Source organism: Mus pahari, chromosome 1 (assembly GCF_900095145.1).
Source record: "Mus pahari chromosome 1, PAHARI_EIJ_v1.1, whole genome shotgun sequence".
In the NCBI taxonomy this organism is placed as follows: domain Eukaryota; kingdom Metazoa; phylum Chordata; class Mammalia; order Rodentia; family Muridae; genus Mus; species Mus pahari.
Genome location: NC_034590.1, coordinates 145,631,317 through 145,654,507, shown reverse-complemented (window position 1 = coordinate 145,654,507; position 23,191 = coordinate 145,631,317). Strand labels below are relative to the sequence as shown.

The 23,191-nt window shown below is 41.2% G+C and overlaps 1 long non-coding RNA gene across 1 annotated transcript in view; it reads right to left on the bottom strand.

Moving 5' to 3' along the window:
* The window catches only part of LOC115063856, a 32,202-nt gene extending 15,568 nt beyond the window's left edge, over positions 1 to 16,634 (bottom strand). The window contains exon 1 of the long non-coding RNA XR_003843728.1: positions 16,284 to 16,634. This is a non-coding gene — a long non-coding RNA (uncharacterized LOC115063856). The remainder of the gene's footprint in view (positions 1 to 16,283) is intronic.
* Positions 16,635 to 23,191: the final 6,557 nt, after the last annotated feature.

Genomic DNA, 23,191 nt, shown 5'->3' with positions numbered 1-23,191 from the left:
CCTCTTTTAGGAGGGCTACCAGTTAGCGGCAGCACCTCCCTTCATTTTGAAAGACTCTAAGAACAGAATACTCTGGTTACTTAAAGTAAGTATCTATAGTCCTAAGGAGAAAAGTGTGGTGGCCCAGATGGCATCTTATCTATGCCAAAATATAGCCATATCAAGACATGAACAACTCAACCTTGCCAGTTAATAGTTGAATGTTAAAACCCTTTAAATTCCAAAAGTAGTACAGAAGAACACATTCCTCAAAGTTAAAAGGAATCTTTGGGGAAACAAAAGGATGTCAATGGGAACGGAGAGAGGACAACGTGAAGAAGCAGCTTCTGTTGAGGGCTTTTTCCCCTCTACCTGTTAACCACTATGCGGGGGTGAACACCCACTGGGGGGTCGGGTTTCGGCCTCCTCCCTGCAGGTCTGTCCTGAGTGAATAGTCTAGAGCAGAGGGGTCTGATGGTGACCAGCCATCAAGACTGGAGGGACCACAGAGGGAGGAATTAAATATACCACTCTTGGGGAAAGTTTTATAGATCTATGTATCTTGATGTGTATGAAAGTGTTTGCCTGGATGTGCATGTATGGGTACCGCATGCATGCCCAGTGCCTGATAGGGGGGGTCAGTAGAGCATGTCAGGTCACCTGGAACTGGAGTTATAGACAGTTGGAAACACAAACCAAACCCAGGTCCTTTGCAAGAACAGCAAGTGTCCTTAACTACTGAGTTGACACAATGCTGCTGCTGCTGCTGCTGCTGCTGCTGCTGCTGCTGCTGCTGCTGCTGCTAAGTTCATAAGATCTAGCATTTCTGAAGAAAAACATCAACCATTTTTGATAATTCATTTTCACTTCTAGTACCTGATTGATAGTAGCAAGGCTTCCTTCTTTACTACTTTTAACCTGTTGTGGGTTAAAAAAAACAAAACAAAACAAAAACCTTCCAATATCTCACTGAAAGTACTAATTTCAATCCTTCCTCTCTTTTCACCTGTCATACTACTTAATGAATTGTGGAATAAGTACAAAATATAGCCTGGATATGAATTTGTAGCAAGTGTTCATCTGTGACTATATCAAGACTATTCTGAATGTGCCCATGAATCCCATTTTTACTTTAAACATACAGTGCTCTCTCTTCTTTCCCTCTACCACAGTGGTTTCTCAACCTTCCTAATGCTGCAACCCTTTAATATAGTTCCTCATGTTGGGGTGACTCCGACAACAGAATTATTTTTGCTGATACTTCATAACTGCAATTTCACACTGTTAGGAATTGCAATGTAAGTATATAGTATGCAGATACCTGATATGTAACCCCTGCGGGGACTGTGATCCATAGGTTGAGAGCAATTGCTCTCTTGTGTCCTGGGTAAGAGCCAAGCTGAGTTTACATGGGAAAAGCTAATAAAGCACTATTTGTCTCCTTTAACACATCAAACAACTGCACGATGGCTGCCATGGTGGTAACGGGTACTGTTAAACATTGACTTTCCTTCTCTAATGGAGTTGCACATCAACACACGTGTCCTCAGACTGTGGTGAAGACAGCCTCTCAGATATCAGACACACCCTAGACTTGTAACCCACAGTCAGAACATTGGAGTTCAAATTCCAAGTTGTCTTAGAGTGAAGTAATGCTTAACAAACATACAGCACAGCTTTCCCTCTCCTTCCCTCCATTCTATGCATGAGAAAACAAAAGCTTCTAGAAGAGGCAATAAATTGATCCGTGATGGAGAAAGGAAACAAAGGAGGGGCCTAGAGTTCAGGCGTGGTCCTGCAGTGACACCAGTCATTCATTAACAGACCATCCAGTGACTGCCTCATCCGGGGATCCATCCCATATACAACCACCAAACGCAGACACTATTGTATATGCCAGCAAGATTTTGCTGACAGGACCCTGATATAGCTATCTCTTGTGAGGCTATGCCAGTGCCTGGCAAATACAGAAGTGGATGCTCACAGTCATCTATTAGATGGAACACAGGGCCCCTAAAGAAGGAGCTAGAGAAAGTACCCAAGGAGCTGAAGAGGTCTGCAACCCTATGCATATGTAGCAGAGGATGGCCTAGTTGGCCATCAGTGGGAGGAGAGGCCCTGGGTCTTGGGAAGATCAGATGTCCCAGTACAGGCGAAGGCCAGGGCCAGGAAGCAGGAGTGGGTAGGTTGGGGAGCAGGGCGGGGGTGGTGGTGGTATAGGGGACTTTCGGGATAACATTTGAAATGTAAATGAAGAAAATATCTAATAAAAATGAAATGGAAAAAAATAAGACAAAAAACAAAATTGGAATTATAAAAAAAGAAAAGAAAAGAAAAGAAAAGAAAAGAAAAGAAAAGAAAAGAAAAGAAAAGAAAAGAAAAGAAAAGAAAAGAAAAGAAAGTTATCAGTGAAATCCAAGGAGGGTCAAATCCATGGACCTCAGGCGAGAAAGACAGAACTGACTGGAGAAATGGGATTTCAGTCTAGCATCGCAAATATACAATTCACAATCTCTGTGCCTGAGACATAAAATGGACATTTATTCACATTTTTCCTTCTTAGGCAGAATGATTCAGTGTCTGTGCCTGGCCACCTAAATGAACAATTATTCTAGCATGACACAGCTCAATTCAAAGTATCCACTATCTTTTAAGCTAAAATTCTAAATGTTGTGGTATCCAACAGACATTCCATAAACTTATAAACCAATTTACTAGCAGAAAAGCAACATTGTTATCTTGAATAGGTGGGATGTTGAGCTTTTTAAAATATAAGTCGATTAATATGCACTATAAAACTGTTTAGTAAATAAATGTAAGGTGTCAAGAAGCTACTTAGATTTCAAATGTATTTTTCTAATCATAATTTCAGGACGATAATTTTGCTGTCCTGCTGGTGAATCTTTAAAAAGAAAATATCCAGAAATTTTCACTTCAAATATGTCACTCATTTTTACCATATCCTGTAATATGTTTTCATTTATCCCGAATGACTTTTTTTAAAAAATAATATTCAAAGGTTCTTAGTTCAACAGACCCATTTTTAAATGGCATCATTTTTCTGCTTGCCGAATTGACTGAAGCTTCGAGATAGAGGACCAGGTCTTAGCCATGATTAATTTATTGTATTTAATTTTCATAGATTTCCTAAGGAGAGTTCTCCAACAAATGATGTTAGTCTGATATTACTATTCTAAAGCAAGCAAGCAAACAAACAAAAGGCAGACATTCTGATTATCAGTTGACATATCTGTCCACTGATTCCCTAAGGTTCTCCAGACTTGGAGAGCTTCACTGTCCAGGTTTCTTCTATGAGCAATAGCATTTACGTTTGGTGTTACAACAGATGAGTTTTTCAATACAGTGGACAAAAGCCCTAAAAGGCTATGGAATGAACCTAACTGTAGTGTGCCAGGGGTCGGGGGGAACATAGGGCTACCCACATACCCTTTCGTGGGACGCTCTATTAATATACTACTCTTCAAGAAGTCCTTATGCCAATGGAGTGCTTAAAAGGTGCCATTTCCTAGTCCTACCATCTCTTCCTTCCTGGTGGGGGCATCTCTAATGCAGATGTAATGTTTCTTCTGAGTGTAGTTCCTGGAATAACTGGACCACAGAAGCATGAATGAAGAGGGAGATGCTGGCAACAATAAAGCAAATTCTTAGGTCCCAAATGAGTCAGAATTTCTGGGAAAGATGCCCTTGGCATCTCTCTCGATTTTTTAATTCAGCAGTCCGAGATACGTTTATTTACATCAAAACTTGAGACACTGCATCAAGTAAAATTTCTCTAAGACAGTAACAGAAAACCCTCTAAAAAAATGCCTAGCCTTCACTCTGCTGACACTGGTGTCTCTCCCTCTTTCTTCCTCAGCCCTCAATCTGCATCCCCCAAACTGAACTTTCCATCTTTGCACTTGATGTGTCTTTATCATGCAGAATGCAGTGGTTTCTCACATCGGCCATTTAACTGGAGCTGCAGCTGTGTCCCTTCATTTCCCTGAAGGCATCCAACTGTGACTTCTCACTCAATAGCAGCCAAGGGTAAATCTATCTTTAAATCTACAAATGCTGTCTGCTGTTCCAAATAAATTTATTTCTCCTTTCATTTATTTGTCTTGACTCCTTAAGCCCTGACTATGAACGAGAAAGGGCTGAAACAATGGGAACAAAGACCTATGGGAGCTTTCTGCCTTATTATATGCCAGGGGCCAGGGGCCAGGGGCCAGGGGCCAGGGGCCAGGGCTATGACAGAAAGGTAAAGGTGTTAAACAACTGCACAATAGAAGATTGTGGCACCTACTAAAACGCTGACACAAAGAAACAATTAGAGTTTAGCATTTCCTAAGCAAAAAAAAAAAAAAAAAAAAAAATTGCAGAAGTGACAATTTATCTTGCTGCATCCAGAACCATGGCATTGGTTTGTCTGATTATTGGAGAAGTGAACTTTGATGATTTAAGCTATGCTGTAAAATTTTTCCCTATGAGGAGACCTTCTTTTTTTTTTTTTCCTTTCTTTTCCTTTCTTTCCTTTTTTCTTTTTCAATGAATTTAGGAAGTACTTTGTAAGCAGTTGTTTTAAGAGTATGCACACATTCTGCTACCAGCTAATTTTAGCAACTAAATATGACTTTTGTCTGAAACAATTATCACAATGTTTGAAAAGGGTGAGTTTTCTATTCCTTGCATACTTCTTAGTTTAGCATAACTTCCTGGATGGAAGTTGTTATGTTTTTATATAATGCTTACAAACGTTATGCTGTCTAATGGATCTATCCATGGTGGGGAAGATACTGAGGATGAGCACAGGATCTCTAATCTGCTAGGCAAGTATCCTAGCACCAAGTCTTTCCCTCAGCTGCCAGCATTAGACAGCTGGCACATACCAGGTATCCAATGGTAGCTAAAGTATCCCTTGTTAAGGACTGCTTCACAGATAGATGATAGCCCTTCTGAGATCTTGTGGAGTCTCTAAGAGGAGCAGCCTGGTGAAAAGAAATGAAGTCTGTATGTCCTTCCCTTGATAGTGATAATGAATGCCCATAAGGAGTCAGTTTCTCTTTCTTTATCTCTCTCTTTCTCTTTCTCTCTCTCTCTCTCCTCCTTTCATGTACCCTTTTTCTTTTTCCTGCTGTCTAAGAATGAAGCAGCTATTCTCCACTTATCTTGAGGCTCTGTCTTGTCACAGATTCCAGGGTAATGGAGCCGACTCCTTATGTCTGTCTTGGGTATTTCAGTCAGGGAAACAAAGCTGACAAATGTAGATCTTCAAATTCACCAATTATAAGATAACCTAAAACTATGTCTACTCCTTGTTTAAGACTCTCACACCTTTATTGTTAGACACTTTTGGATAAATAGCTCTTGGCCACGTCTAGATTAGTGTAACATAAGGTATAAAATACAGGTTGTATTTTGTTTTCCTAAGCAAAATATCCTTCTCCTTGCCTCAAATTATAATTGGGAAATGACCAATAAGTCTTCTGAGGTATATTTAATTTTTGTTTAATTCTCAATCCTGGTAATAAGGTGATCTGTCCAAATAAGTTATTTAGTACATATTTACAAGCTCGAACTTATCTGGCTGTGATGGATAAAGTTAGAAGGAGATAAGATGTGGTCTCTCAGACAGGAGACAAGTGTATCACTGTGGAAGGAAGTAGCCCAGTTCTGGACTAAAGACAATAAATGAAATATAGTTTGGGGGACATTCTGAAGGATACTCATAGAATTCACAATCAACCCAAATATAATGAGATGCAAAAACATAAATAAAGATGTTGTAAGTGGCAACAGAGATGGTAATTGGAAGTGTTCCTTACCAATATCCAACCAATCACACAGCACAGAACCCCAACTCTTAACCCACCTAACAACTACATCTGCAGATTTGATTTGCTCTCCAAAGTGTCTCTCAAGCCTGCATCTTCTGTCTTGTCAAGAGGCCCCTTAATACCTGCCACTTTATCTGGCCCTATTGCTGGAAGAGATTTTGTACTAGATCTATATACTCCTACCTCATTTCACTCTGATTCTTTTGTTCTCAAAATTTTTATTAGATATTTTCTTTATTTACATTTCAAATGTTTTTGGCTTGGTTGGGTTTGTTTGTTTTTGTTTTTTTGGGTTTATTTTGTTGTGTTTTGTTTTGTTTGTTTTTTTGAGACAGGGTTTCTCTGTAGTCCTGGCTGTCCTGGAACTCACTCTGTAGACCAGGCTGGCCTTGAACACAGAAATCTGCCTGCTTCTGCCTCCCAAGTACTGGGATTAAAGGCATGCGCCACCACTGCCCGGCTTCTGATTAACTCTTATGTGACATACATTGTGGTCTGTTAATACTGACTTGGACATTGCCATCACTTTGCTTAAAGCTCTTTAATAGATTGTTATTATTAATATCGTAGTTATAAATATAATATCTTACTTATAAAGTCTATGTTTTAAGACCCCCTCAGTGGATACCTAAAACCACAGATAGCACAAAATTTTACAAACATTCCCCCTCCCTAGGAATGTATATTAGACAGTATGACTTACAAGTTAGACACATAAAAGATTTATAATAACTAATGACAAAATAGAACAATTATAACAAGGGTTATTTTTGAGGGTTACATTCCAGTTTGTGATTATGTGAAAATGGATACACAAGTCAGAAGGATGCATGCTCTGGCACCAGAAAAACAAACCAAAACAAAATCTCAAATTTAAACTAAGTAATTTCATTTACTTAACTGATAAAAGTCATATAACTGATCAGACTCAGGAGTGATGATTCTGAAGAACATATTTTCCTGTTGACCAAGCAGTTCTAATTTGAAATTGGGTTTTTTAGATTCCTTGCCTAGATAAACACACACACACACACACACACACACACACACATATAATATACATACACACACACATATATATACACACATATTATATATATATACAATATATATATACCATACCCACACATATATATGATTTTATATATATATATATATATATATATATATATATATATATATATATATATATGTCATACCCACACACACAGCAGCAGCAGCAGCATGTTTTAAACATATTAAAAATTTGAAATAAAATTGTCATCAGAGCCGACGTGGTGGCCCACGCCTTTAATCCCAGCACTCAGGAGACAGAGGCAGGTGGATTTCTGAGTTCGAGGCCAGCCTGGTCTACAAAGTGAGTTCCAGGACAGCCAGTGCTACACAGAGAAACCTTGTCTCAAAAAACAACAACAACAACAAAAAACCGTCATCAGAAGAGAATTATTTAAGAGAATTTGACAGATGGATCCCTTAAAAAGACTTAAATAGTTGCATCCTGAATCATGGAACTGTCCAAGTTAGAGCATCTAGCAAGAATAGCAAGTATTGGAAAACACTCAAGGCAAGACATCACTCTCATAGTATGGATGCATATGTATTTACTTTGTATTGGCATTGAGAATTAAAATATCTGGTACACAGATGAATTTTTCTAAATTTTTTTCTCAGGAATTGGTTCACAGGGGACTTCTGAGTTCATTTTCTGTATCAATTGCTATAAGTATACATCAGTTTAGGACTGAAAAAATTATATATTTTCTAAGCCTATAGGAATGGGTTTCTTAAGACTTGACTTCTTGGCTAGTCAGTTTCCCTATGTGCAAGATGAGCAAGCGGAGAGATGTTAGCGTTACACATCATTCATCATGACATCCAATTGCCAGAAAGAGCAGTTTCCTTGCTATGGACATTTGTGAACGCAGAGGTGGAGAGAGAACCCTATTGCAAGATCTTTACAGATGGTGCTACTAAATTCAGATCCCTAAGTCCTTAAACATTTGCCTTTATGGTGACAAGCCTATAATTTGCTCAACTGATTTCTCTGTTTCCAAATGAAATACTACGTGGCACAAGCTGAGGAATATACTTATTTGCATCACATTATGCCCATCCCCTGTTCAAAATTGTGCAGTTGTGTTGAGCAGAGAAGATTCAAGCATCTTGGCCCGTTCTTGAGGGCCTTCTTGGTCTGGCCCTCTTCTCTCTTGTGCATTATTAGACTGCTTGCAGCACTTATCACATTTTCTGCAGCCTTTCTTTATCAAACCTATCTCGAAACGCTGGGCATTCAGAAGGACATCTGACATTATCTCTACAAACTCCTGCTAACACTGAGGGGTTCTGAGCACAATGCAACAGAAACAGAACAACCATAAAATCCCCCAAATCAGGCTTTACACCAAAAGCATGAAAGGAATCACGTCATTCCATTCCTCAGGGTAGTATTCTGGTTTGTGATGACACGAAAATGTGTTTGTAGGTCACAAGGAACACATGCTCAAAAATAAAAACAGAACTAACTATCTGCTTATGGAATTAGACTATGTTGTTCATTGTGTTTCTCTATGCATGTCTGACTAGCCACCTGCATCCAATCCTCTTGCAAAGACTTTTAGACAGAGGCTGCCAGAGTCCACCCCAACCCTCGGACAGAGAAAACTATGTAGGTCGGATGGAAAATATTATTTAGACTAACTTGATGTTTACCTTTCTAAGTCATTCAATACTTGATGAAAGAAACTTAACTATATGTGTCATTAGAATACGACAGTCACTTATATCCTTTTGACAATTACATCTTGATTTTTTTTGCTAATCGGAAAAGCAAACTTCTATATCAACCTGATTCCACGTTAACGTTAATTTTATTTACGTACTTTTTTTGGGGGGAGGGGATGAGTTTTGCATTAATTCAGTGAGCAGTATTTCCTATGCAGAACACCCACACATGCAGTGCCCTCTCCAGGCCTGTCCTATCCCGCTCCATCCCCTGCCTTCAATCTTTTATAGCTAGAGAGAAATTTTATGGGACAATTCAAAAACAACCCTAAGAGGACAAAACAGACAGGAAAAAAGAACTAGAATCAATCCACCATTATACTGAAGCAGGAACCCCTGAATAAGGAGGGGTTCTTGAGGTTTCACAGAAATGCACAGCAATGGTATTAAGGGATACAACGTTAGTGGTAGGACACAGAGTAACATCCTGTCCATGAAATCATGGGTTCAGTAGATAAGAGCAATTCAACCATAATCCTATTACTAAATGTAGTTTTCCTTCTGGTTTTAATTAGAGGTGTCTGGCTCACTGCTGTTCAGCCATGTTGAGCCTGAGATACGTTATTCTAAAAGGGACCAGTACCAGGGCTTCTTTTTGAACACAGGCAAATGCAAAACAGGAAGTCAGCGCACATGAGCCAGAAGGGGGTCAAACAAGTCATCCTGACATTCTGTTTCCAAATTAACCCAATGAATCATCACCAAAGTGATGAATCACCAAAGTGACTGATTGGTGGTGGCTTACTTAAAGTTACCTCTCATAGGAACCCCTGCCAAATCTCCGGCTCAACTGAGATGCCATTAAAGCATTAGCTATGGCAAATGTTTAAAAACCAAAGCGCCAAGATTCGCCAACTCTCCAGTTCTGTCATCTGTAGTCACGCTAAACCTGAAGACACTGAAGGGTTTCTTTAAGAAGGAATGAAAGTCTGGTTAGATAAGAAATATCTAAGTCAAAGGATAGAGGTGATATTTAAAATATCTTGAATAATATAATTTGTTGTTTATCAAGAAGCTTTATCCAAAACCAGAAAAAAAACAACTCACACTTGCTTTAGTGAGACACAATATCAAGACTGGAAGTGTAGAACTCAGGCAATCAAGTCTGTGCTTAATACATGAGTTCCTGAGTTCAATCCCAGCACTAAAACAAAAACAAACTGAAGACCGGGTATTAGCTAAGACTTCTCAAAGTAACTTACAGGAACAAAACTTACAAGGTCTGAGGCAACGTGGTGCTTAAGTCAGTGATGGCAGACGAGAGCCAGGTAGAGAAGATCTGAGGGAGCTGACAGCTCTCACATCTCAGTACCTCAAGGGTCTCCCCACCAACAGTTAAAGTCTGGACGCTGAGAACTGGACGCAGCTACTTAAGGAAACCAAAGAACAGCGAGAATTTACTTTGCCCGCATTCTCCAGAACATCCTGAATGAGCTAAATAAAAAAGAAAAAAACAAACAAACAAACAAACAAACAAACAAACAAAAACAATGGAAATGCATTCATCACTGCACTGTGCTTGGAGAATGGAAGCTTCTGAGACTCTGGACCATGGAGAGAGGTAGATGTCACAGAGGTCCTCGGGACCAGCTGCACTTTTGAAGTGTCTCCCCTATCTCAGGCATAGCCACTGAATATGAAGGTATGTGTTGTGTATGCCAACCACACGGAGCAGAAAAGTAAAAAAGAACTCATTTTAAAGCAAATGTAAAAACACAAATTAGAACTAGCAAGAGAGCTCAGCTGGTAAAAGTACTATATCTACTGACATACGTTTGATCTCTCAAATCTAGAAGGTGGAAAAAGAGAACCAGCTCCTAAAAGTTATGTTCTGATTTCCATATATGGACTCAAGACCAGCATGTGCACATATATGCATGTGGTGTGTGTGTGTGTGTATGTGTGTGTGTATGTGTGGTGTGTGTGTGTGTGTGTGTACTAGAATAATTCTCTTTAAATTTTTTTGTATTCTTCTCTTACATATTATATCCCAACTCCAGTTTCCTCTCCCCTCACCCCAGTCTCCGCCCCCCATCACCTGCCCTCTTCCCCAGAACCATTCCCCCAAGCCCCAGGGAAAAGCAGGCCTCCCAGGGATGTCAACCAAACACAGCACAACTAATTAACTACAGTAAGACCAGGCGCATACCATCACATTAAGGTTGGAAAAGGCAACACAGTATAGGAGGAAAGGGGTCCCATGAGTAAGCAAAAGAGTCAGGCAAAGACCCCACTCCCACTAGGATAGCCACAAGAACACAAAGCTACTGGACCATAACATATATGCAAAGGACCTAGGTCAGACCCCTCCAGGCTTCCTTATCTCTGCAAGATCCCATGAGTCCTGATCAGTTGATTCTGTGGGCCATGGTATGTCTACTTCCTCCAATCCTTCCTCTCTTCTCCATAGGACTCCCTCAGCTGTGCCCCATGTTTGGCTGTGGAACTTTACATATGCTCCCATTAGTTGCCGGGTGAAGTTTCTCTGGTCTCTGATGATGACTTGGGCTCTTGTCCCACCACACTTTGCAGGCCGATGGTCTGTAGGTCAAAGGTTTTGTGGCTGGAGTAATATTCCAACCCCTCTACTGAGGCCTTGCTTAGTTACAGAAGATGGCTAGTTCAGACCCTGTATCCCCCATTACTATGGTTACTCTTGTAGATTCCATAGAGTTTCCATTAATGGTTTTATGAAAACAACATTTAGTAAATACTAAACATCAAGGAAAAAATGTCTCCCAAAAGGTACAATAACCTGGGTACCAATTCTAAGCGGGAGATTCAGAGTCTGTGTTTGAACTGGGACAGAATCACACACACTGCGTTTGTCAGTATCTCTATAGTCAATATGCAGTATGGGGGACAGGGAACACACACACACAGAAAGAAAGCAGATGTTGGAAGCAGAGAGTCTCAGATTGACTCCAACTCTGTCACCAACTAGTTTATGTCACTTAACACTATACCTGTGTCCTTTGTACTTCACTTTTTAAATATGCAAAAGAGGTGTCTACTACAAATTGGTGTTTTATGAATATTAAAAGTAGCAAGCACTCATGGCTCCTCATTTGTATCAGCCCCCATTTATTTACACACCTACTTATTCATGTATTCCAATTCAACTCTTAGGAGATAGAAATTAGACACCCCATTGAAAGATGAGGAAGTTAAGCCTCAAAGAAGTCAGTAACTTACCAAATGACTCAACTAATAAATAGCATCCTTGAGATATCATGGCCAGCAACCAATAGCTATTGTTAAATAACTTCTCAAACTTTGCAAGGTTCTGAAGTACTAGAGAGCTCAGCAGACAAGGACGCTGAGATCGACTGGTAATGCCTGAATATTTTTATGCCTCTTCACATAAGGAATCCTGACATCTGAAGTTGTCTTTATCTTGGTGTCCCAAGGACCTTGGGCCAGGTTGTCGTTGCCAAACACCAGATCACCACATCCTTTTTCATTTTTCTAACCCACTCCTGCCATTGCCAGAATGCATGCACTTATAGAAACATGCCTCTTCTGCTTACTTCTGTCAAGGGACCTGCCATTGTCTAACCCATAAGTTTAAGTCCCAGCACCTGACTTACAAGGGGCATGAAAAGTCATGGAAGTTCACAGACACCTACTTATAACAAAGGGCTACTGATTAAAAAAAAAAAAAAAGCCATATTTCATTATACAGAGAATAGCAGTGCTGTGTTACTTCAAAACTATGAAAAGCAATTTTATTTTTGCATGTTTACTTTGGGGTGTGGTTCATTTTTATCCGGAATGAGAGAAGCCTCTTCAGAGAAACACATAAAGGGAAGAACACAGAAAGTAATTTTTGCATTATTGTTAAATGATGCAGTATTATTATCTAGGTCAATTCTGGTAGCTTTCTAACTTCCATCCTGGAATTAGATCCGGAATCACAGAGAGAATTGTTAGTGATTACTAATGGAAAGTCAGAACTGTAGCAACAAGAAAAGAAGCTTCTAACATTCCAAGAGAGTACCAAAAGGAACCATAGGACTCGCTGGTGTTTCAATGGGTGGCTCTTTCATAACCCTTATTTATGAAAAAGCAGTCCTTTCAATTAATGAATTTTAACTAGAGAGTTAATGTCTCTAAGCCAAGTGCTTCAATAGTCAAAAATAACATGGACTTAATTTAAAATTTAGAAAGAGAATAAAAAGATGTGTGCTTTGGAAACAGAGCAGCTTGCCAAATAAACTGGCCACTCCACTCGGTCTAAAGAGAGGAAGGATTGTTGTAGCCATTCAGTGGATTTGCTTAGAAATGCAAATAATCCCTGACAAAAGCCACATCCAGATGTAGTTCCATCCAGATTATTCAAGAACGGAACTCTGTGATGTCAGCTCAGGATTTCTGAATATACCCCCAATAGGGCATAGTTCAACAGGACACAGTCCAATAGGAGAGTTTACACATTCAGGGAACTGGGAGATCAGCAGGTACCAATATGGTGGTTTAGGTTGTTTTAAACCTGTGAGTCTTTTCCTTTGGGAATTGAACAATCCTTACCAGGGTCATATATCAGATATTCTACATATCAAATATTTATATTACAATTCATAAAAGTAGTAAAATTACAGTTATAAAGTAGCAATGAAATGATTTTATGGTTGGTGGTTATCACAACATGAGGAACTGTATTAAGGGGTTGCAGCATTCGGAAGGTTGAGAAGAATACTTACTGGTTCTTCCATTGTGGAAGCTGATCTTTTTCATTGACTATATTGCCCCTGCTTTGATTTGATGCGCTGTTTAGTGATTCATATAAAGTTACATCCAAAAAGAACATCAATATCAGAAGAGTCGATGGAAGTTAGGTTGGTAAGACAAAGGCATTCTAGAACCTGCTACTCATTTGACAACTATTTATTGAACAGCTGAAACCCATCAGCCCTAAGGGATGGAAACCTGGCTCTGGTATTTTCAACAATAATTATGAGTCATTTCTCATAGTTTCGACAGAAATAACTTATAAGTCCTTAAGGAGGTCAAGGAAAATAAAAGCTACTGGATTAAACAGAAACACACAGACGCCGGGTGGGTTGATGAAAGAGTCAGCAGGCATGGCTTGAGATGTACCAGTGTGTAAAAGTACTTGAACCAAGCTTGAGGTCCTGAGTTGAATACACAGGATCCAGATGGTGGAAGAAGGAAACCAGCCCCCAAAGCTGTCCTCTTAATGGGCACACACACTAAATAAACGCGTGAAAAATATTCCTACCTTGTCTAAAACAATGTCTAAGCGAGCGCTTGACTTAGACTCGGGGCCATCTACATGATTTCCTCTCATAATTTTGAGTAAAAATTATCAGCCTAGATGTCCATCCATGCATAACTCTATAAAGAAAATGTAGCGAACCTACAGTGTTATTTTTATTCAGCTGTAAATATGAAATTATAACAATAAAAAATGGGTCGCTATATTAAATGAAATGAGCTAGACTCAGAAAAACAAACAGCACGTTTTCTCTTGTGTGCAGATTCCGGAGTTCAGTTTGTACGTGTGTGTGTGTGTGTGTGTGTGTGTGTGTGTGTGTGTGTGTGTGTGGAGAGAGAGGGAGAGGGAGAGGGAGGAGAGGGGGAGGGAAAGGGAGGAGAGGAAGAGGGAGAAGGAGAGGGAGAGGAGGAGGGAGAGGGGGAGGGGGAGGGGGATATGAAAGTGAAAAACAGATCTGAGAGGGAGAAAAAAGTCTATTTGTCTATTTAACAGGAAGGAGGAAGAGGGACGGGGAAAGGGGTGCTAATCCACATGGCCTGAGGCAGAGAGGGGACTATGGGGATGGAGGGGAATGGGAGTGAGGGGAAAGGTGGTGTGGGGAGCTACTAAGAACAGAATAATGATATACGTGTACCAAAAATGCTGATTTTCTTTGTGTGTTAAAAAGTTCGTTGGAGCATGATCAGTCTTTTCTCATTTTATTCCCTAGATTGTTCTGTTCTTAAAAGCAGACCTGAGAAGAATCCTGAAAGTAAGGGTCTCAACCAACTGGAAGAAGAAAGCGTTCGATATGATTGACAATTATCCACAGTTTTTAAACTTTTTACCAACCCTTTCAGCAACCAACCCCAAAGACACCATTCAGCATACATGCTGTGGCTGAGCACACCCACAGGACACCAGGCCCCTCACTACTCTCTCCAAGCCACGCTACCTCTTAGAAATGGGTAAAGGACTTAGAATCTGCCTTTATAGATGCGTATTTTAAGGAAACAAAACAAAACTCTTCTTAAAATTCATATGAAACAGCTGATGCACGCACTGCGGTTGAGGTGTACTCAACAGTGGGTTTCCATGAGCTATTGGTGAACAGAACGGACAACTGGACAACTTACATCCAATTAATTTTAACTGGCGCTGACCCAGAGGTTCTCAACCTGTGGGTCGCGACCCGTTTGCAGATCTAATGACCTTTTGACCTTCTCACAGGTGTCACCTAACACCATCAGAAAATACTGATATTTGCACTACAATTCACAACAGAAGCAAAATTACAACTGTGAAGTAGCATCATAAATAATTTTATGGTTGTGGGAGGGTCACAACATGAGGAACCTTATTAAAGAGTCTCAGCGTTAGGAAGGTTGAGAACCAGTGGTCTAACAGGGTCAGCCTACTGCTCAGACATTAACGTGTTTAAAATGGACACATATTTACAGTGGATTTAAACAATGCCCAGCAGTGTCTAGTTACAGAGTACATTTATAAAATTCAAATTGGCGTCCGTCAGAAATACAAAAAAAAAAAAAAAAAAAACTGCCCATGAAACAGGTCTGGAAACAAATACTACTTACAAATTGAAACCGGAAGTCAAACATTCAAGTGTTCATTTTTGTCTGCTCTCACGAGTCTGTATTGACCTTGACAGAAGTTCAAATTAACCTTATTTCTGGAAACACTTTTGAAACTCAAGACTTCGTTGAATTTTCGTGGATAGCAGGATGTCTGGAAAGCGGCGTGTTCACGGGGCTTACTAGTGACCAAACACTCATTTTGGGAAGGCAGACAGGCCCCTCCCCCTCGCACCAACCTAGAGATTTTTTTTTTCCCCAGTCCTCTAAATTAGATCCTATTTCTTGAATTAGTGCTTCATTGTGATTTTCTTTTTCTTTTACATTTCAATTAACCACAGCACTTTGGACTCTAGACTATCAGCAGTTGTTTCGACGAGTTCTGGAAAATTATGTTTTAATAGCATTGCATCTTTTTGCGCATTTCCCTTGAGGCTTCCAGAGAGCAATCAAGTTATTCCAGTAAGAGAATATGTCTCACGAGGCTAAACGGTATCAATGCAACATCTAGAAAGTCCTCTCCTCCCCCCACCCTCTAGTATGAAGGTGCTTTACCAGTTTCTCGCCCCTCCCTCCTTGACATCCCGCGCAGCCGACGTGGAGCCCCACGCAAAACCAGTGAGGTGGGCTCTCGGAATCCTGACATCATCTGCAAGGATGCATTCCAAGTATGAACCAGAAAAGCACGCACAGCCCGGTCCAGGTCACCGCCCCAGGGCTCAGAGACCAGGAACCACAGCCTCCACCTTCCAGGGCGAGAAGCTAACCCTAGAGCAGGATAGGGGCTCGTAGGGGCGGGGACCGCAGGGCAACAGGAAACCACTCGTCATCTCCACGCACCTCGGGGCCAGCGGGCACACGTGCGCGGCCACTCACCAGCAGTCGTGCGCGTCCGGAGCTTGTGTGGGATGGCGACTGCGGCGGCTGCCCCCGCGCGGGCCGCGTGGCTCGGGCATCCGTGTGGCCTCTGCAGCCCGGGCGGCGGCGGCTGCTCCGCAAGGCACCGGCGTTTGGCGACGGTGGCACCAGGCTGGGAGGCGCTCCCAGGATGGTCTGGCCCGGGCCTCTGGGTTCTCTTTGCTCTTGGTCGGTCGAGCTCTGATGCCTTCCGTGGCTTGGGCTCTGTCTTCTGTCTGGCGGGACAGCCCCAGAGCTCTTGCAAACCAACGCACGGGCCAATGGCCTCTGAATATGTGGCGGTGCTCTCTGCCGCAGCAAGGTAGGGAATGAAATTGTCACAACGATGGTCCGCCCCCTCCCCCTTCCCCGGCCCCTGGGTGCGGCCTCCGCCTCTGCCTCCGCCCCCTCTGTAGCCACAACCTCCCACGTGCTGCAGAAAAACCTCTGCGGTGGCGGGTCCCTGCGGAGGGCCTACAGCCAGATGGAAATGGCTGCCTGTGATTTAACCCCCAGTCTACCTGCATACTCGCTGCCCTAGGTTGGACCACCTGGAAGGCCCAGTGAATCAACCTCGCCTAGAAGCTGAGGAAATGGTTGGGCAACTCCAAAAGGGCTGAGCATGCAAGCTGTCATGAAACTGAATTTGCTAATGTAATGGTTTAGATATAGAGTTACAGCTTATGTAGGAATCCCATTTTGAAATTTAACCATGACTAAGCACTGCCCCCGTGAAACATTCTCCCTCTCCCCACCTTCTTGAACTAGGAAAATATAAACGGTTAGCTCCTCACCATTACTATAGTGTCACCATTATATGCAGTGTCCTTAATATGGCCCTACACCTGAACCTGACAGTACGCGCCGCGAGAGCGTGAAGGAAAGGGAGAAAGGATGAAGGGAGTGGGAATCCATTCTGATTTGACATCTGTGCTAGCAAGTTTTATAGAAGATTGACACAAGATAGAGCCATCTGAGAAGAGAGAACCTGATTTGAGAAAATGCCTTCACAGTATGGGAGGCCTTCTGGAAGCCTGTAGGGCGTCTTAATTACTAATTGGTGTGGGAGGGTACCAGCCCATTGTGGGTGGTGCCACTCCTGGACAGGTGATCCCAGGTGCTGTAAGAAAGCTGACTGAGCAAGCCAAGGGGAGCAAGTCAGTAAGCAACACTTCTGGGGGGGGGGGAGGCTTCTCCTTCCCTCACAGCCCCCATGGCTTCTAAGTCAGGTTCTGCCTCCAGATTCCAATCCAGCTTGAGTTCCTGCCTTGACATCCTTCAAGTGGATGTGAAATAAACCCTTTCCTTCCTAAGTTGATTTTTTGTCTTGCTGCATTGTCACAGTGACCTCAAAAGCTGCTGCTTCAAGGGAGCAGTGCCAACTCGCCAACGTTTTAAAAACACTGCTACTACTGATGAGACTGGGGGTCTTCAGCTTCCTAGCGACCCCAGCTCCAAGTGAAAGAAAACATCACAGGTTGGGTGAGACACAGTGGCTGTTTTGGTTAGCTTTTCTTTTGGAAACCAAACTTGCAACCCCAACTCTGCCACTCTCTGAGCTGTTTAATTCACCCTTGGTCCTTTTTTTTTTTTTTTTAAGATTTATTTATTTATTTTATGTATAATTAGTACACCACTGCTCTCTCTCTTCAGACACACCAGAAGAGGGCATCAAATCTCATTACAGATGGTTGTGAGCCACCATGTCGTTGTTGAGAATTGAACTCAGGATCTCTGGAAGAGCAGTTGGTGACTCTCTTAACCGCTGACCCTTGGCCCCTCCTAAAGTGACACCACCCTACTGTGGTATGGAAATAAGCTTCCATTGCCTTAGGCAGTCTGCAGCCTTGGTTTTTCAAGAAGCAATGGTGTTGTTTTGTTTTATTGATTGATTGATTGATTGATTGATTAATTCCAAATAGAAAAACCAGGAAATTCCACAAATATCCAAGTTCTTAAATTATAGTCATTTGCTGTCAGAGGGATCACACCCAGAGTTCAAATGTGCCAAGGGAAAGTTTTAACCTTGAGCAACACCCCTAGCACTTTGAAATTCAGCTTTTTTAATGTTTATCAGATTAAGTTTTAGGAGGGTCCACGCACTATAGCTGTGTATGAGGTGGCTCCTCAGATTCTTCAGTTTCCCTCAGTCCCAGGACCATCATTCCTGTGAGCATATGAAGATTTGGTGGGCATTTGAGCCTTATGTTCTAGATGGGATAGTCTCCTTTTGCACCAGGCAATCTACTTTCTGGTGAGATTAGTGAAAAATAATCGCATTCTTAATTCCACGTGTGTGTTTATAAGAGTGGCTGATTTTACTACCGAATTCTTGTAGTTCCAAGTAACTGGAGGCTGAGCTGACCAGACTTGATAGTTCTTAGTGCAGCCAGCACAGAAAAACCTGTCTCAAAACAAAAATAGTGTTGGGGGCAAGATGGCTCAGAGGGTAAAGATGCTGCTCGGCCTGACAACCTGAGTTTTATCCCTCCCACATGCTAGAGGGAAAGAACTAACTTCTAGAAGCGGTCCTTTCATGTCTGTATGTTCAAGCACAAGCACACACTCATGAATAAATGAATAAATAAGTAATTGTTGAATTAATTTTTTTTCGTAAATGTCAAAGTGACTCAGTATGTATTGTCCACACTACATGTGATAAATTCAGCCACTCAGTTTCAAAGCCAGATAGGAGCCTCTGAATTCAGCCACTCAGAGGTTCCTATCTGGCTTTGAAACTAGATTTTATTATGAAGGAAGTGTAGAAATAGTTCTATTACCTGTTGAGGGGCTTTTGTGTCTAGGAACTGTAACTTCAGAGGCAACAATGATACTGTCCTACATAGGCAGTGCCAGTTATGTCTAAATAGGCTGTTGTAGTAATAAAACGGATTCTGATGCCAACTGGCCAGCTTCCACATCTGTTTGATGCATAGTGTGATGGCCTTTCTAGTACCTTTCCGATAAAGCTACTGTGGAAACAGTATCCGTGTTTGCCACAATGTGGGGGTGACTTAAGAACTTTGTGAACAGGCACTACAAGAGTTGAGAGTTTTTAATTCTTCGATTTCAAATTTTAATCTATGGCATAGTTTCCTTTCATTTAAAGAGATTTAATCTCAAGATTAACCAAAATCCACAAATCTAGGGAGAAACTGAGGGGAAAAGGAAGAGAAAGAGATGGGGGAAGGGCAGTTGGAATCTCTAGACCTATAACTCCAGCTACTCAGGAATCTGGGTGTGGAGGACCTCAGCCTGAAGGCTAGGCTGGAGAACAGTAGGTTCAAAGCCAGTCTGAGCATCTTCAAGAGATCCTTTCTTCAAATAAATGATAAAAAGAGGACTGACTGCGGGTGTAGCTCAGTGGTAAAGCAGCTGTTTAATATGCATGAGGATATTAAGCCTCTACGACTATGTACATTAAAACAATCAAAATTAAACAACAACAACAACAGGTCATCGGGGACTCCTTGTTTGTAGACAGCCATTTCTGTATTGCTGGCCAGGACAGAATTCGATGGGCTCCCCTGTCTCATGGTGCCATTTTGGATACTGTTGACAGGAAAGGGATTTTTCCATATGTTAACAAAACTATAAAATGCACATGTTCTTCTTCCCTGCAATTCCATTTCTAAGAAGGAATGTATCCAGAGGGATTATGAAATGAGAAGTAGGACTTTTCCAGTGAGCTATTTATAACCAACTGTGGGAAATCACCATGTTTATGGGGATTTTTAAGGACACTGAAACTGCTGAAGATACAATATTAATCGAACAAGGACACATGATTGCTATCCATGTAATATCAAGTGTGCAAAAACACAGAAAAATCCAAGAATTGATTAAAATTATCTCCTAGATATTCACTAGGGCAGCTATTGACTTCTTAATACTGAATTATCCTTTCAATTTTCCTATAAAGATCATGACTTTCTTTTATTTAGGAAAGAGAATTTTGGGATAGCATTTGAAATGTAAATGAAGAAAATATCTAGTAAAAAGATTCGTTTTTTGGGAATAAAAAAAAAAAAAAGGAAGGAGAATTAATAGGTAAAGAGTAAGTGAAATTGGCATCCAAAGCCTGGGGAAATTATGCTTGTCACCGTGCATGGGTCATATGAGACAGATCACAATTATTTAGGAAGAAAGTAAAGAAATGAGGGGAGGCATAAAGGAAGAAAGAAGAAAAACAAACACATGATATCACAAAGAGCCACGAATTAAGGGATACAACTCCCTTGTCATCTGCTCAGTCGCTGGCACTTTCAGAAACAAGGCATTGCACCCTGAATTGCTTTGTTGAGCAACACTGTGTTTCAGTCTTTCCCAACTGATGACAAATGAGTCAGTCCCACTGGACCTGCAATACAGCCAGATGCAGATTTTTCTTGTCTCATAACATTAGAGATGCTCTGTCCTGAGACATGAACAGCCTGAGAGTACTGGTTGTCAAACCCAAAAGGTCTCTTCTTGCCTCTGGTTAGGACACAGAGATCTGCACTCTAGTTGGAGAACCTGCACACCAAGAACTTGTATTGGTCTCTAATCTCCTTGTTTCTGAGATCTTATTTATTGGAACTGGCAGTACATAGCATACAGGGCTGAATTTGCATTACTCTGGATGCTAAGATAGCTGTCTATGTACTACCCCAGGAGAGTGAGGGATGTACAGAAAGCAGTGGTCTCTTGGCTCAGACCGACTTCTTGCTCCAGACAGGCTGGAGTTCTTGAACTTGGTTGTAGATTTAGAATTTCCTGGCTCTGGTTTTATGTCTGATGTCAAATCTCGGAGAAAGACAAGCACCAAAACACCCAGCAGTGCTGGGAAGTAATGAGAATCCTCTAGAAAGCACATGTTCTTACAGTTGTGTTTCTGCAGTAGTTTCAACTGGGTCTGGGGAGCTCATGAAATTCTTTTAGTCAACTAGGAGTAGAGATTGTTGGTGGTTTACTGACCTCGTTCCTGTAAGGACTTAGACTAGTTCTTACCCTGGCATGGTAAAGAAAAATAAAAATTAAAAGAAATTTTAAGATTCACAACTTTGAAAGCCAATGATCTATGCTAAAATAATAACTTTCCGTTTTCAGTTATAGCTATGAGAGTTTAGCCTGAGATGCTCAACAGAGGAAGACACTTTCAGAGCGGAAACTGTGGGCACATTTGACATTTCTCCACATGTGAGCTTTACTTGGGTGACCTTCTCCTGCTACTTTAAACTCAGACAATTTTATAACTGTGACATTCTGTGTCCTATGTACTAGATGAGTCTTGGAAATGTCTGGAGCCTTCTTCCCCGCTCTGTCATTTACAAACTGTCCTGGACCACATTCCACGTTCCCATGAGGTCAGGTTTTTCTATTGCAAATCATGAGCTATAGCTCAAAAGAGCTTGGAAATTAAATTTGAAGCTATTCACTATTGAAACTTAGTCTAGGAAGAAGAAAGCTTGCTCTGGGAAACATTTCAATATTTCAAGGGCAGCAGGCCCTTGGTGGAAAATGAACATTTCTTCTTCAGCTAATATTTACTTAACATCTTAGATTTAGGTACATGTGATATTAACAAATTAATCATGCTTGAGTTGTTTTTCAAATATGAGCTCTACAGGTAGGCCGATTTACATATACAAAAATGGGTGAGGAAGAAGATAAAACTCATCAAAAGAGATAAGAGGCATTTCCTCTTATCACCAGCAAATGTCCTTGCCCTGCTGCTCTCTAAGCTGAGGCTGCTCCAATGAAATCAGAGCTTTATTGTTATGTAGCATTGCCAACAACATAAAGCAATTTAACAACATAATCAAAGCAATACATGAGGAAATAATTTTTATTCTCTTTAATAATTGTAATCTCAGAGACTTACTACTTCTGTCTGCTAACCTAGGCCCAGGCCCGGAATCTTCTAGCCTCTGTACAATCTAACCTAGGCCCAGAATGTTTTCAGCCTCTGAGCTTGCTGCTGAATAAGCTCACCCCTTTCTAGTTCTTTCTGAGTTCTGGCTGGCTGATTCAACTCAGTTGTTCTGGCTCAAAGGCCTCTCCAAAATGACTGATTCAATCTGACTTCTCTCAGCTTCTCCTGAATTACTCTGCTTGGTCTCAAACTATCTCTAGCAATCTGTTCTAATCTTCTGGGTCCTTCTCATTTTCTGGCTCATTCTATCTTCGCCTCTGTTGAACTTGTTCTCTCTCTCTGCAACTTGGCTCTGTGTAACTGTCCCAGGAAAACTGTCTGTCTCCTACCTCTTTTTCTTTTTCTTAAGTAGCTTCCCTTTCCTCTCTTTTCTTGTGAGAGTTGGTCATATTCTACTCTATCAAATCTTTCTCTGACTTGTCACTTTGTCTGCCACTTAATTAGAAATCATTTTCAAACATTCTACAAACTAACTACACTTCAAACTTCTACAAACTAATTTTACCTTCGCTGTTTATGATTAAAGGCAAGTACTAAATAGTGAGTCTATATTCCAACCAGAGGGGTTAAAAGTGTGTGCTAAGGGCTGAGCTATGCCACAACAAGTAACAGGGCTTTTCAGTAAATAACACAATTTGATCACAGTGTGTGTTTGTGTGTGTGTGTGTGTGTGTGTGTGTGTGTGTGTATTTATGTATGCGTGTATAGTGTATATATGTGTGTCTGTTATGCACATGTACATGCCTGTGTGTATGGGCATGTACTTCTGTTGATGTTTGGCATGATTTACTATGGATCTCCACCTTATAATTTTAGACAGGATCTCTCAATGATCCCAGAGCTTACTAATTGGCTAGAAATGGCTGGCTAAGAAGCTGTGAGGAGCCAACTGTCTCCACCTTCTAGCACTTCTAGGAGTTACGAGCCTGAGGATCCAAACTCACATCCTCAATGCCTGAGCAGTCTGCCCTTA